Here is a 15,662-nt window from a genome sequence, read left to right as displayed (position 1 = left end):
TTTGGCATTTTATACTGTAGGCCTGTAATTCTTAGGAATAACTCACTTAAATCTGACCAAAAAAGAATCTAATAGGCATCCTGGGTATGACATTTTTTTTAAAAAATTTTTTATAAATTATAATATAATAAATAATTATAAATAATTATAACAAATAATAATATAATTCTAATAAAAATTATTTAATAATGTAATCAAATCAAAATCACTGAAATTTTCTCAGTTGCAAAATTGTCGCTGTCATAATTTTTTTTTTTTATGACGAATTTCCCCACAAATCGCTATCGCACAATTCTGCAAGTGATTATAATTTATTATCGCTGTTTTCTAGCTGATCTAAAACCATTTTTGACATAAAAAGACACTTTTGGTTGCTATGGACAATCTACAGTTTGCAGGGAGAAAGAAAGGTTTTTATTATATAAAAGTACATGTAGGGCACTGGGCAGACCACTAGGGACAAGGGGTGTGTGTATTTTTTACATACAGTACAGTAATCTGTAAGATTACAGTATACTGTATGTATAGTGTTTGTTTACGTTTTTGAATTTGGCGCCGATCTCCGCTCCTGTGCGTCGTAACGTCGCAGGGAACGGAGATCGGCGGCACAGGAGGACGCTGTGTGAATCGAGCGAGGTCCCGCTCTCTCACACAGCGCGGTGACATCGCTGGATCCAGGACAAGGTAAGCCAGCGCACGCTGCAGGCTCTGCATATCTACCCCGAGCGTGACTCGGGGTTACCGATTATAGCAGAAAAAACCCACCCCGAGTCACGCTCGGGGATACCGCCAGGGGGGTTAAGTAGGGTATGGCAGGGGGTGTGTCTTTTGCCTACATACTTTTGCTAATAGGTGTCCCTCACTCCCATTTCAGAAAGCTGGGAGGTATGGATTTTACTAGACCACACCCTGACTTCTACTTGTTTACCAGGGCTTAAATTACATTTCCCTGGGCCCCATCAGGTCAACAGAAGGGCCCAGGAATAGGGGACTTTTTCATTAATTTTCAGGGCATTTTCAGGGCATTGGGGGGTAAAGTCAGTGTCACTGTTTCCCATGGGGGGGGGGGGTTGGGTATAGGCAGGGTTGGAGCTGCCCAGTCAGGAAGGATGTACAGGGTCCCATGATTTCTAACAGCAGCATGCAAACAGTAAATTGTTACAATTTGTTGGCAACAAAAGACATCAAACATGATATATGGGCAATTCCATCAGTGGCACTTCAGCCCCAAGCAACACCCCCCCCCCCCCCCCCCCAATCCTCTCTCCAGGAAAAATCATGTTACCACAGCACTGTAACACAAATGACTCCCTGTGCTCCTTCTTCTTCTAGTCTGAGGTCAACTTTATCTTCGATACTAGGATGATGGTACACCCCTAACCCCTTTGTACTCTTTTCTTAACCTGAGAGGTTCAAATCTTATCTTGCTATACAGTACAGTAGATAGCAAGAACCTAAAGCTGTCTGAACCAGCCACCTCCAATCTGATATTCCTTGATTGAAGGCGCACAGAGAATTGTTAGCCAAACAAGGGACACATCCAAATGGACGCAGCTGCCGTTTTATGTATTTTGACAGCCTCTGGGCCCGGCTATCCACATATAATGGCAGCAGTGGAAGGTTTCTCCATTGGCACTGTATAGCATGGATGGTGGAGTCTGTTAGCCTCGTAAGAAAAACGGTCGTGTGTATGTTTTTCATCGAGAAAACTGTCGAGGACCTCGACGAGAAAAAAGGAGAACAAGTTCTCTTTTTCCTCGACGGGAGTCTCAATTTCCTCGTCGTGTTCCTCGTCGGGCTGGTTTTCAATGAGAAGTACGTTTGTGTGTATGCTTAGAAACCCGCACATGCTCAGAAGGGTGGCGCCAGTGGAATAAAACTTCCCCTTTATAGTGTCGTTGTACGTGTTGTACGTCACCGCGTTTGAGAACGACGAGATTTTGTCTTGACAGTGTGTACGCAAAGAAAGCTTGTCAAGTTTCTCGACAAGCCTGACAAGGAACTCGGTCGTATGTACGAGGCCTTAGTTTCTCCATTCAGCCTGCAGACTGAATAAGATACTATTAGGTAGATTCAGGTAGATTGGAATATCTTTAGGGCGGCGTAGCCTAGACTGTTTAGGCTACACCGCCGTAAATTAGCTAGGCTAGTAGTGATTTTCAATCTACTTACCTGCTAATCTACGGCGGCGTAGCCTCAAACGAGCGGACGTAAGAGCGCCTAATTCAAATGACTTGGAGGGGGGCGTGTATCATGATAATGAGGCTTGACCTCACGTTTTTGACGTTTTTTGTCACTGCGCATGCGCCGGGTGACTACATTTCCCAGTGCGCATTGCGGCTAAGTATGCCGTACGGGCCTATTGATTTTGACGTGGACGTAAACGACGTAAATCCCGATTCGCGGACGACTTACGCAAACGACGTAAAAATTTCGAATTTTGCGGCGGGAACGGCGGCCATACTTAACATTACTATTCCACTAGAGCATAGCTCTAACTTTAGGCGGCCTATCTCTTACGTAAACGGCGTAAAAGTACTGCGTCGGCCTGGCGTTCGTTCGTGAATCGGCGTATCCCCTCATTTACATAATCTACGCCGGCCGCAATGGAAGCGCCATCAGCAACATTGCAATCTAAGATAGGACGGCGCAAGCCGTCGTATCTTAGATATGTTTAAGTGTATCTCTGTTAGAGAATACACTAAGGCCTCGTACAGACGAGGGGTTATCCGATGTAAACGGTCCGCCGGACCGTTTCCATCGGACATTTTTCCTCCGGATTTTGATCTGATGGCTTGTACACACCATCAGATCAAAATCCGCGCGGAAAACATCCGTGGTCACGTGTCGCGACGTGTCCGCTCCGTCGCCGCGACGATGACGCGGCGATGTGCGCGACGCTGGAAGGTAAATTCTTTCACGCATGCGTCGAATCATTCCGACGCATGCGAGGGATGGGGATCGGACGGACTTATCCGGTGAGTCTGTACAGACGACCGGATAAGTCAGAGGAACAGGATTCCAGCGGATAGATTTCTTAGCATGCTAAGAAATTTTTATCCGCTGGGAATCCGTCGGCTGGACAAATGTCCGCCGAAAATTGTCCGCTCGGGCCTACACACGACCTGATCTATCCGCTGGAACTGATCCGCGGATAAATCCCAGCGGATAGATCCGGTCGTGTGTACGGGGCCTTAAACATAGGTTGGTGCAGATTCAGAGTTAGGTCGGCTTATCTGTAAACCACACTAATGGCACAAGAAAAAAAAAATTCTAAAAATGATATGCAGAACAGCAACTCAACTATGTGATATAAACAATTGCATACAAATACAGAAAAATCAGAGCTGCGTTTAAGCAAATCACAGCAAATAACAGTGAAATAAACGTAGGAACATTTAATAAAGTCCACGTGACTTTATTATACTGAATGGTCTGGTTTCACAAAGCACTTGCGCTCAAGAGAGAAACGCAGCGTAAGTGCAAATATGCGCCGTCGTATCTATGTGCCTTGCCCACAAACTGAGATACGCCTAAAAATAGGCTTCATCCGACCAACGTAACTTGCCTACGCCGGCGTATCGTGGGCGCATATTTATGCTGGTCGCATGTGGCGCTCCCATTGATTTCCTATTCAAATATGGAAATGAGGGAGATACGTCGATTCACGAACGTACTTGCGCCGGCACATAATATACGCGCTTTGCGTAGGTCGTACGTCCGGCGTAAAGTTATTCCCCATATATGAGGCGCAACCCATGCAAAGGTATGGACCAGGGAACACAAGCCGTCGTATCTTTTGTCGTTTACATTGTACGTGAATATGACTAGGCGTAGGTTACGTACACGTCGTAGGCAGTGATCCGGCATATCTTAGGGAGTAGTTCCGACGTGATTTTGAGCATGCGCACGGGATGCGTCCACGGGACGGCGCATGCGCCTTTCGTTATTCGTATCTTTATGGCGCTCGGCCCATCATTTGCATGGGGTCACGCCTCATTTGCGTGGCTCACGCCCACTTCCACTTACGACGACTTACGCATAAGAAACCCAGCTCAGATTTGGTGGCAAGTGCTTTGTGAATTTGGTGCTTGCCTCTCTGCGCTGCGTCGGAGTAGCGTAAAGAAGATACGCTACGGCGGCATTAAAATATGCGCCAATGTCTGTGAATCTGGGCCTATGTTTCTACGTTTATTCCACAGTGATTTGCTTTGATATGCTTAAGCGCAGCTCTAATTTTTCTATAGCCATGCTGGAGTGCGTGTAGATTGCAGGTAGCTGCAAAGAGGCTGCAACACAGGATGAAAAAATTGTCAAAATAAATAATATTTTAATAAAATGTATTTATGATGCACAGTGCTTTAGAAAACTATTTGTAATACAGTAGGTCTACATGTACTTGAATTGTGTATTAAACACATTTAGAAGAGTATTCAGTTGTCTTTTATATCTGTGTGGAGGTCAGCTTTAAATTACAGAACTACAAGCAATGTGAAACACAAATCAAACTCCAGTACACAATCATAAATTAAAATGTGACAATACTTAGTAGCATTAAATGTAAAAATATGAAGCTGATTTGATGCTGGGATTTGTAGTTCTAATACCAATGGAAGGTTTATAAGCTTTGTATGCTGTTTTGGTAGAATAAGCCTGTACTTGATATAATTAAGCATCTCTGTATCTCTCTCTATTGATGAGGAAACACACTTTGTCAGTAACTCTGCCATAGAATCTATGTGGTTTCAGTAGCGGAAATTTGAACATGTTTCCTGTTCTGTTTGGTCTAATTCTGATATGCAAATACCATAATGCTCTCAGCCATCCTTTTATGGTTTATATATATTGATGTCTGTGCTGGCAGACCATATATCACTGTTTCTGGAGAGCATTGTCGAAAGAAGCTCTATATAACGTGATTTCTCGCCTGATGCAACAAAGATTTGTGATGATCGTTACTGTAGATTAAACATAAAACAAGTTTTTCTAAGCAATTAAAACACTTTTCATTATTTTAACAGTATACTTGGTTGGGATTTTTTATTTTTTTTCCAATTCTTTCAAAAAATTTGGGTACAATGTAGCATGACTAATTGTCATTAAAAGTGCGAGAGCAAGGCATTTAAGCTGAAAATTGGTCTGGGAAGGAAGGGGGTGAAAGTGCCTGGTATTGAGGTTGTTAACCACTTGCTTACTGGGCACATATACCCCCTTCCTGTCCAGGCGAAATTTCAGCTTTCAGCACTGTCACGCTTTGAATTACAATTGTGCGGTCATGCGACGTGGCTCCCAAACAAAATTGACGCCCTTCTTTTCCCCACAAATAGAGCTTTCTTTTGGTGGTATTTGATCATCTCTGCATTTTAATTTTTTGCGATATAAGCAAAAAAAGAGGGTCAATTTTGAAAAAAACACAATATTTTTGTAGCGCCCCCTTACTTTCAGTATGGGCGCTATGCCAAAGTTAATGGGGAATGGGAGGGTTAGTTTACTCCCATTCACAATTTGTGGAAATTTGGGTTGTTGCCATTTTCAGAATTTGTCCTGTAGATCAGTCTGCGCTCCAGGGGTGCGTTATCACCCCTGGGCGGCAGTTGGCGCTAGAGGGGTTCTGACAGACCCACTTTGCCCAGCAGCCAATCAGAGGAGTTCTGCCCTCGTTGGGCATGCTGGGGGGGATATATCTGTGGCAACCGCCATTGGTCTTTGTTCTGTGCAGGGCCCGAGTTCCAGGTGCGGTATCCACCTTCAGGGTACGCGCATCCATGGGCCCCGCCACCATGGCCTGCTTCAATGAGGTTATGCACCATGCGGAGCCTCACCCTAACATTGAGAGGGGCCCCAGCGACTTGCTGGGTCCCAACCTTCTGCTGAGAGGATCCTAGGCTGGGAGCTGTGCGATGGGGGATCGGCTCGGGGAGAACCTAGAACTAGAGGTTGCCTGGGAGGCCTGGACGAACCATCGGGGATCGGGTCACCACACTGCATGACAGGTATACTTAAGCTGTCAGTTGGTGACACAAATAAGAATTTACTGGGAGGATTCACTCAACCTGTTCTCACATATCTCAAATTGACAAAGCCTGTATCAGAGGCTCTGAGTCAGGCCGGTAGTAGAGGTCTGTTCCTCCCAGTTGATCTTTAAGTGGCTCTCCGGTTGCCAGGCCTGTGATAGTCGCCTGTCCGGGGGCACTTTACCCACCCTGATCGGGGTGGCGACAAACTGAGTTACACTATTGCTAAGAGCAGGCTTGCTCTTTTTCATATCCAAGGCCTGATACCAAAGTTCCTCTATGCTCATCAGCCTTTCTCTATTGTGTGCCATGTTGATGTTGGCCATGTTGGGCCTTGGAATAAAGCATTGAAAACTCATTTCGTGTCTAGACACCTGCTCTTCATCTACACTCTCGGATGTCACCCCTAGACCAAGCCAAGAAGGTAACTCAATATGCCGATCCCAAACTAATCAGCGGCTCCTCCGGGGGTGAGCGCTACATTTTTTACTTTTTGCTATAATAAATATCCCAATTTTTTTATTAACTATTTTTTTTTCTCAGTTTAGGCCGATATGTATTCTTCTACATATTTTTGGTAAAAAAAAATTGCAATAAGCGTATAGTGATTGGTTTGCGCAAAAGTTATAGCGCCTACAAAATAGGGGATAGAATTATGACATTTTTTTAAATATTTTTTTTTTACTAGTAATGGCGGCGATCTGCGATTTTTTTCAGGACTACGATATTACAGCTGACACATCGGACACTTTAGACACATTTTTGGGACCATTCGCATTTATACAGCGATTAGAGCTATAAATTTGCACTGATTACTGTATAAATATGACTGGCAGGGAAGGGGTTAACACTAGGGGCGATTAAGGGGTTAATGTGTTCCCTAGGGAGTGATTCTTACTGTGTAGGGAGGGGACTGACTGGGGGAGGTGATCGATGGTTGTGTCTATGTACAAGGGACACACCATCGGTCTCCTCTCCCTGACAGGATATGGATCTCTGTGTTTACACACAGAGATCCATGTCCCTGGCTCTATGACTGCCGATCACGGGCACCTGGAACACATCGCGGCCGCCAGGCACACGCATCGGCACCTGAGTGACATGGCGGCCACGCGCGCACGTGCCCCCCAGTGGCCGGAAGGAGTGGCCCAGAATTGTAGAGCCACCTTGTGGCCGTCATTCTACAATGGCCGGGATGGCAAGTGGTTAAACACATTGAACAGTGCCCAACCATTGGTGCAAGTGGGAAGAAGGCTGCCTTGTATCAGTGGAAGGAATAACGCCCCAAGGGCAAGATAATGACAAGCGAAAGGGCTGCATTCGGCCTGCAGGCCACAGTTCAGAGACCACTGGGTTAGCGTGTTCCCATATTAGCTAACATAAGTAGACTCCTTGAGCTTGGCCTGACACACCAAGGAGGTTTTTACCTTTCCTTTATGTCATGGCCGTATACACGGATAAGAGGTTTCTGATGATTTTTCTCTAACATGGAACTCCAAGTTCTTTCACGTGAGACAGAAACATGAAATAGTGCAATGAAAAACCTTCCCAAGAGGTTCCAGTCTAAAGAATTACAAAAAATCCCCACATGGAGTTGCAGTGTTACTACCACAATTCATTCACCAACAACACACACACATGTATATACTAGAGCTGCACGATTCTGCCTAAAATGAGAATCACTATTTTTTTTCTTAGAAGATAGATGACGATTCTCGCGGCCTAACATCATCTTTCACATTAAATAAAAAAAAATTGGGCTAACTTTACTGTTTCTTTTTTATTATTATTATTCATTGAAGTGTATTTTTCCCCCAAAAAATTGCATTTGAAAGACCACTGGGCAAATACAGTGTGACATAACATATTGCAGCAATTGCCATTTTATTCCATAGGGTCTCTGCTAAAATATATATAATGTTTGGGGGTTCCAAGTAATTTTCTAGCAAAAAATATTGATTTTTAACTTAAAGGAGTTCTCTGACCTAAAACTTTTAACCCCCGCTGTGCCCGGGCTGTAAAACTATACAAAATAAACTTTCACTTACCTGCCTACGATCCCCCGTTGTTCCGATATCGCCGTCCCGTTCTCCGGTCCCGGTCTCTTCCGCTTCCTGTGTGTCGGTGACTCATAGTGCGCTCAGCCTATCAGCGGCCGCGACGGGACATTGCTGCGGCCGCTGATAGGCTGAGCGCACTATGAGTCACCGACACACAGGAAGCGGAAGGGGCCCGGGACCAGAGAGCGGGACGGCGATATCGGAACAACGGGGGATCGTAGGCAGGTAAGTGAAAGTTTATTTTGTATAGTTTTACAGCCCGGGCACAGCGGGGGTTAAAAGTTTTAGGTCAGAGAACTCCTTTAAGAAACAAGTGTCAGAAAAAGATTTGGACTTTAAGTTGTTAAGCCTCCTGCATTAACACACAGAAGATTGCCAAGAAGGATGTTGGTTACAATGTTTAATGTTGTTACAAACTTGGCAGACTGCCCAGATTTTTTCTTTACACACACACAGAAGTTTATCCCTTTGACCTAAAGAGGAAGCATTAGTTATAATGGGCCAGATTCACATAGAAGATCGGCGGCGTAATGTATCGTAGATACGTTACACCGCTGCAATTTTTCATCGCAAGTGCCTGATTCACCTCCGGCCTCCGGCGCAAGGCGGGCCAATTCAAATGGGCGTGTGCCATTTAAATTAGGCGCGCTCCCGTGCCGGACCTACCGCGCATTCTCCGTTTTCGAACTCCCGCCGTGCTTTGCACGAAGTGACGTCATTTTTTAGAACGGCGACGCGCGTAGCGTAATTCCGTATACCCGGACGGCTTACGCAGACGACGTTATTTTTTAAATTTCGACGCGGGAACGACGGCCATACTTTATACAGCAATACGATTGCTGTGTAAAGTTAAGGCACCAAAAAAACGACTAACTTTGCGACGGGAAACTATACTAGCGGCGACGTAGCGAACACGAAAAACTGACGGGAATCGTCGTAACTCCTAATTTGCATACCCGACGCTGGTTTACGACGCGAACTCCCCCCAGCGGCGGCCGCGGTATTGCATCTTAAGATCCGACAGTGTAAAACAATTACACCTGTCGGATCTTATGGCTATCTATGCGTAACTGATTCTATGAATCAGTCGCATAGATAGCAACAGGGATACAACGGCGTATCAGGAGAAACGCCGTCGTATGCCTTTTGTGAATCTGGCCCAATGTTTCCTGTTAAAAACTTGGCAGACTGCCCAGATATTTTCTTTTGACAGCTGAGTGAGCAGATAAGTCTCTCCACTTGTTATATGAAATAATGCTCTGCATTGGAGATCGTCAGGGGGGTTGAATCGAGATCAAATTTTTTTAACAATTAATTGTGCAACTCTAGTATATACTGTATAAATGTATATATTGTGTATATATAAAGCATTATTAACAAATAGATTATGATAAAAAATATTTTATTAGGATACCAAAAAAAATTACACCTCTATAAAAAGTACTGTACTGGAACTCTGATGTGGACAAGCATCAAATATGTACAATTCATACAACCACATGCATACAGCATATTTTAGTTGAGGGTGACTTTTGCAATTGCGAAACCAGTAAATCATTGAAATAGAGTTAGGACTTGAGGGACCCCAAGGGCCCAAAAGACCAAACAAAAAAGGGGGGCAAGAGGACTATATCGGTACTGTATAGAAAGATAGACTCGAAAGGTAGTAAGAGTAAAAGATATATATATATATATATATATATATATATATATATATATATATATATATATATATATATATATATATATATATATATATATATATATATATATATATATATATATATATATATATATATATATATATATATATATAAATTTATTAACATGGTATCAAAAAAACAAAACATAGTCATAAAAACATCAAAAATAATGATATAAGACAATAAACAAATATTGCGGGACCAGCCATACAAGTCACCGGGCTAAAGTAGTCCCCAAGGGGAGGATCACGGTGAAAGAGGAGGTGACGCTAAACGGAATCTCAACTAGTTTAGCAGCTGGGTCGCTTCGTCAGCAGAATTCAGTAAATCATTGAGATAAAGTGACGTGTATCTTACACTGAGCTGGTGTCTTTTTTGTTTCATCTTTTGATCTGGCTAATAGATCTGTTAATTTTCAACTTCTTAAAGCGGAGTTCCATCCAAAAGTGGAACTTCCGCTTTAAGCACTCTTCGCCCCCTTACATGCCATGTCAAATTTTTTTTTTTGGGGGGGGGGGGCGAGTGGGTACCTGGTTTTGACAGGTACCCAGCTCCCACTTCCTACTCTTGTCTCCTCCCTGCCTAGGCGACTCTATTACTCCTCCTCTTCCTCTCCCCCTACGTGACTCCTCCTCTCCCCCTAGGCGTCTCCTCCTCTCACCCTCCATCTCTGCAATCTTCTGGGACACGTCACAGGACCCAGAAGTTTGCCCGGCCACTGAAAGAGCGCAGCGCGACTCGAGCAGTGCACAAGCGGCTGTGGAGCCACAAGCTGTAAACGCCAGGTGCCTACACGCAATTTCCGTATTTGGAGATTAAATCTCTTTTCCTCTAGACGTAAAGAGTCCCCCTGTGTCCTCTGTGTTGACACTTTATCAGACCTAGCTGTCCAGCAAAAGTGCCAGGTTGAGACAAACATTAAGGCCCGGATTCAGAAAGAAGTTACGATGGCGTATCTCCAGATACACCGTTGTAACTCCGAATGCGGGCCGTCGCAACTCGGCGCCTGATTCATAGAATCAGATACGCCTCACAGTTGGCTAGATATGAGCGGCGTAAGTCTCCTACGCCGTCGTATCTTAGGGTGCATATTTACGCTGGCCGCTAGGTGGCGCTTCCGTTTATTTCCGCGTCGAATATGCAAATTAGTGAGATACGCCGATTCATGAACGTACGTGCGCCCGGCTTATCTAGCTACGTCGTTTACGTAAGGCGTCGGACCGGCGTAAAGTTACCCCTCATAAAGCAGGGGTAAGTCATGTTAGGTATGGACGTCGGAAACGTACGAACAGCGTCGTATTTTACGTTGTTTGCGTAAGTCGTCCGTGAATGGGGCTGGGCGTAGGTTATGTTTACGTCGACTAAGCATTGAGCGGGCGTAATTTAATTTGAAAATTCAACGTGACACTGAGCATGCGCGCGCATGCGCCGTTCGACCACCTATTCATTTGCATGGGGTCACGGCTGATTTAAATACAACACGCCCACTACCTGGAGTATTTGAATTCCGCTGGCTTAGGCCAGCCCATATACGCTACGCTGCCGTAACTTCAGGCGCAAGATCTTTCTGAATACACTACTCGCCTGACTAGGTTACGGCGGCGTAGCGCATATGAGATGCGCTACGCCCGCAGAAAGATACGCGATTCTTTCTGAATCCGGGCCTAAGGCCCCGTACACACGGCCGAGGAACTCGACGTGCCAAACACATCGAGTTCCTCGGCCAGTTCAGCCCTGAAGCCGCCGAGGAGCTCGGCGGGACGAGAGCTCCCATAGAACAATGAGAAAATAGAGAACATGTTCTCTATTTCCTCGCCGAGGTCCTCGTCGGCTTCCTCGGCCGAAAGTGTACACACGGCCGGGTTTCTCGGCAGAATTCAGCCAGAAACTCGGTCGGAAGCTGAATTCTGCCGAGGAAAATGGTCGTGTGTCCGCTGACACCCGTAATTTGTCCGCCTCCGCAAAGATCCGCATTTGTGGACGGAAGAAATCCTATTTTTCTTCCGTCTGCCGGATCGGATCGGGTGAACACGGACATATGGTCCGTGTTCGTCCGATCCCCCATAGGGGAAAGCGGAGGAAAGACAGGGCGGTCCCTGCACAGTGTGCGGGGACCGCCCTGTCAGCTGCCAGCTCAGCGGGGATTTTAGGGAGGATCCCCGCTGAGCTTTGCGGACACACGGAGCGGATCATTACTGATCCGCCCCGTGTGAAAGGGCCCTTAAACAGTGTAGCGCGTATCCCCCTATTCCCAGTGCCAGTGACCCTCTGGGCAGCACCATACTCTTTGACATACCAAGACTTCCGGACCTGTACGGACACTCTGTGCACCTCTATGGAGCGACGGATGTCAGCGGTGACATGTCCGCTGACATCCAACCCACTCCGACCTGCCAAAGTTTGACGGATGGAAACCCTATTTTCCATCCGTCTGGCGCATCGGATCGGATGAAAATGGACTCTACGGTCCGTCTTCATCCGATCCCCCATAGAGGAGAACAGCGCTCTGACAGGTCGGTCCCTGCACAGTGTGCAGACCTGTCATCTGCCTGCTCAGCGGGGATCGACAGAGCGATCCCCGCTGAGCAAAACGGAGCCCGTACACTGAGGCCTCGTACACACGGACGGACTGTCCGCCGGACGGTTTTCAGCGGACATGTCCGCTCGGAGATTTCTGTCTGATGGTTGTACACACCATCAGACAGAAATCCGCGCGGACACGATACGCGGTGACATGGCTGCACCGTCGCGGCGACATGCGCGGCCCTGGAAGGTCAATGCTTCCACGCATGCGTCGAATCACTTCGACACATGCGAGGGCTTTCGACTGAGCAGACATGTACGGTGAGTCTGTACAGACGACCAAACCTGTCCGACGGACAGGCTTCCAGCGGACATGTTTCTTAGCAGGCTAAGAAACATTTGTCCACTGGAAACCTGTCCGATCCGCCGGAAAATTGTCCGGTCAGACGTACAGCCGACCGAACATGTCCGCTGAAACTGGTCTGCGGACCAGTTTCAGCAGACATGTTCGGTCGTGTGTACGGGGCCTGACACGTCCGTGTGAAAGGGCCCTTAAGAAGGAATATTTATTTGTGCAACACAGCTAACAAAGGAATAAACAGAATGGCAATAACAGTAAACAACAACAGATACCTATTTTGTATGGCACCACAAACAACAGGAGATCTAAATGTTTCCTTACCTGTACCCTGAAACTAAGGTGGCCCTAATTGCGGGGTGGTACTGGAAACTGAAGGTCCATCAGTCTCTCCAATATCCTTCCACTGGCCAGTGTATTTGTAATCATTGGGATTCAAGTTCTGGTGTCGGAGTACTCTGATTTGAGTAGTTTACACCGCACTGGGCGCAAAGTACTCAAACTGTATCCTGCAGTAAGGTGACACGTCCTTTTTTTCAGACGTAGGCAAGGAAGATGTGGCTAGTAGTCTCTCATCACCAATCTGTTATTATGCCTCCTCCCTGTCTCTAGCGTCCGGAACCGGTAACGTCATTAGCGACTCAGGACCCAGACATTACGATCTCTCACGGAATCAGTGATGTCAGCAGCAGTTCAGGACCTGGCAATCACTCACAGCTGTGAAGATGTAGATGTGTCAGCAGAGTCTCTCTCTATCTCTGACACCACAGTCAACACTGCAGCAGGCAGCTCTCCAATAAAGCAGCCCACTCCACTTCCATGGTGGTCAGAATGCAGCCCTTAAGCCCCCTTTCACACGGTTGGGCCGTTCAGGTCCGCCTGTCAGTTTTTTCGGCAGACCTGAACGGTTGCTCCATTCTTCTTTATGAAGTGTCGGATGTCAGTGGTGACATGTCCGCTGACATTCGACCCGATCCAATCCACTAAAATCAGACAGATGGCGATACGTCACCTTCCTTCCATGAAAGATCGGATTGGGTGAGATCTGATGAAAACGGACATGTTGTCCGTTTTTGTTCGATCACTCCATAGGAGACTGCGGCACTGGACAAGCCCCTCCCTGCTCAGTAAACAGAGAGGGACCTGTCATCCGCTGGCTCAGCGAAGATCCACGGAGAGATCTCCTGCTGAGCTGGCGGACCGCTGCAAGCGGATCCATCCCCGTGTTGAAGGGGCCTTACAGACAGCTATAATTATTATTGGTGTTATGTAGTTGGCTTTGTCAAGTGGCATTGGACCTGGAGCCATGCAGACACCATAGAATTGGAGATAAATCTGCCATAGGTCAAGAAACACCTAGTATCCTCTGGAGGAACCTTAGGGTTCCACTAAATTCTAGTTGAGAATGGATACTCTAATGCTACTTCATCTGAACAGCTTGGTCTGTTAAGGAAACTGGAAAATAATGGACCTACTGGCTCGATCACCAGGTCAAAATAAAATAAAACAAAAAGTCTAAAAAATAAAATGATTGCAGCCATCATATCTACGAATTGGTGAGCTGCAGTTTAATAAATGTTTGTTTTTGGGTTTAATACCACTTTAAAGGCTTGAAGAATGCACAACCAAATATGAATGTAAGTGTAGCACTACCCAGCAGGGGCTGCTGGTATCTGGCTCCCCTACTTCTGCACAGCCAGGCAACACATATTCTCCGCTTGCATCCAAACACAAGAAGTCAGTCCCTTGCCTTTGTTTTAATGATTTATTAGGGGTACAACTTGGATGGTTGAAGGGATTTATGGGATGTCCAACTTGAGTTAGAGAACAACAAAAGGGGACAACTTCTTTCCCCTGTGCAAAGCAGTCTTTTTTGTGGATCAATAGCAAAAGTCCATAACAGACTAGGAACTCTTAGCCCTTCTTGGAAATAGCACTCAAATTAGGCAAATTGCATGCAGGAGTGTATCCTTTCTTAATGTAGAACTGCTCCCAGCTCCACTGCTTACAGGCACTACTGGCCCTCTTGGCTGCTCTTATAATCTTCAGGACAAGGATAAAAGGGTTAAGCACAGCGTTGTCCTTTTAGAAAGATTGCTACGTGTGGCAGTCTCTCCCCTTGAAAAGCCCTGGGTGTGCTGATGTACTCCCACTGCTCTCAGGTAAAACTCCTACACAAACCATGATGCTATAAGGATCTTCCTAAGCCAGCCTGGAGGTAAAGACCCCCCCCCCCCCCAGACCTAAGGGATCCCTCCTAGGCCACCGACAGCCTCCTCAGCACTCTATCTTCCACCCGACTCCCCTGCTAGCATGAATCCATATTTAAGGACTGACCTAGCCACCCAGACAGTATACATGGAGATTCGCCAGATCAACCTTCCTGGCCTCTGCCTACTAACTTCTAGAAGTTTCTCCAAACTCCCAGATCCAGGGGACCTGCCTCTCTGAGTCATCTAGCCTGACCTGCAATAAACCCTGACCCAGATTCAGACTCACTTTACCATGCGTCAAATACATTTGTCTGCACTAATTTAGTAGCACACTAGGTGCTACATAAGAAAAGTGCAAGAGAAGCCCTGGATAGAAAGAAAATGTTACTGTTTGCGCATGAGTACCAGCTGGAGTATTGCTAGAAAGACTCACAGAACTGGCAGAAATAAATCACAACTAAGTCCACTTATAAAATAAACAAATTCGATACAATACAAATTCGTTTTAACCATCCCAACTATGCTTTTATAGGAACAAGCCAAGCTTATTTTAATAATCCCAGATGCCTCTGAGTCTGAAAATATCCTATTAAAATAATGGATTGGCGGGTATAGGGCAAAGTAGCATTCATGCAGAATGTTAAAGTTTTTTGTTAATTGTTAGGCCCCGTACACACGAGAGGATCGATCCGCTGAAATTGATCCGCGGATCGGTTTCAGCGGATAGATCCGCTGGTGTGTACGATCCAGCGGATATTTATCCGCGGATATATTTCGGGACGACCGATTTC

The 15,662-nt window shown here is 46.0% G+C and overlaps 1 protein-coding gene across 1 annotated transcript in view; it reads left to right on the top strand.

The window, feature by feature from the left end:
• The window catches only part of RASAL3 (RAS protein activator like 3), an 83,599-nt gene that overhangs the window by 6,758 nt on the left and 61,179 nt on the right, over window positions 1-15,662 (top strand). The window lies entirely within an intron of this gene.

Source organism: Rana temporaria, chromosome 3, assembly GCF_905171775.1.
Source record: "Rana temporaria chromosome 3, aRanTem1.1, whole genome shotgun sequence".
Classification (NCBI taxonomy): domain Eukaryota; kingdom Metazoa; phylum Chordata; class Amphibia; order Anura; family Ranidae; genus Rana; species Rana temporaria.
The sequence above is the reverse complement of the archived record's forward strand: the minus strand, read 5'-3'. Positions and strand labels throughout refer to the sequence as shown.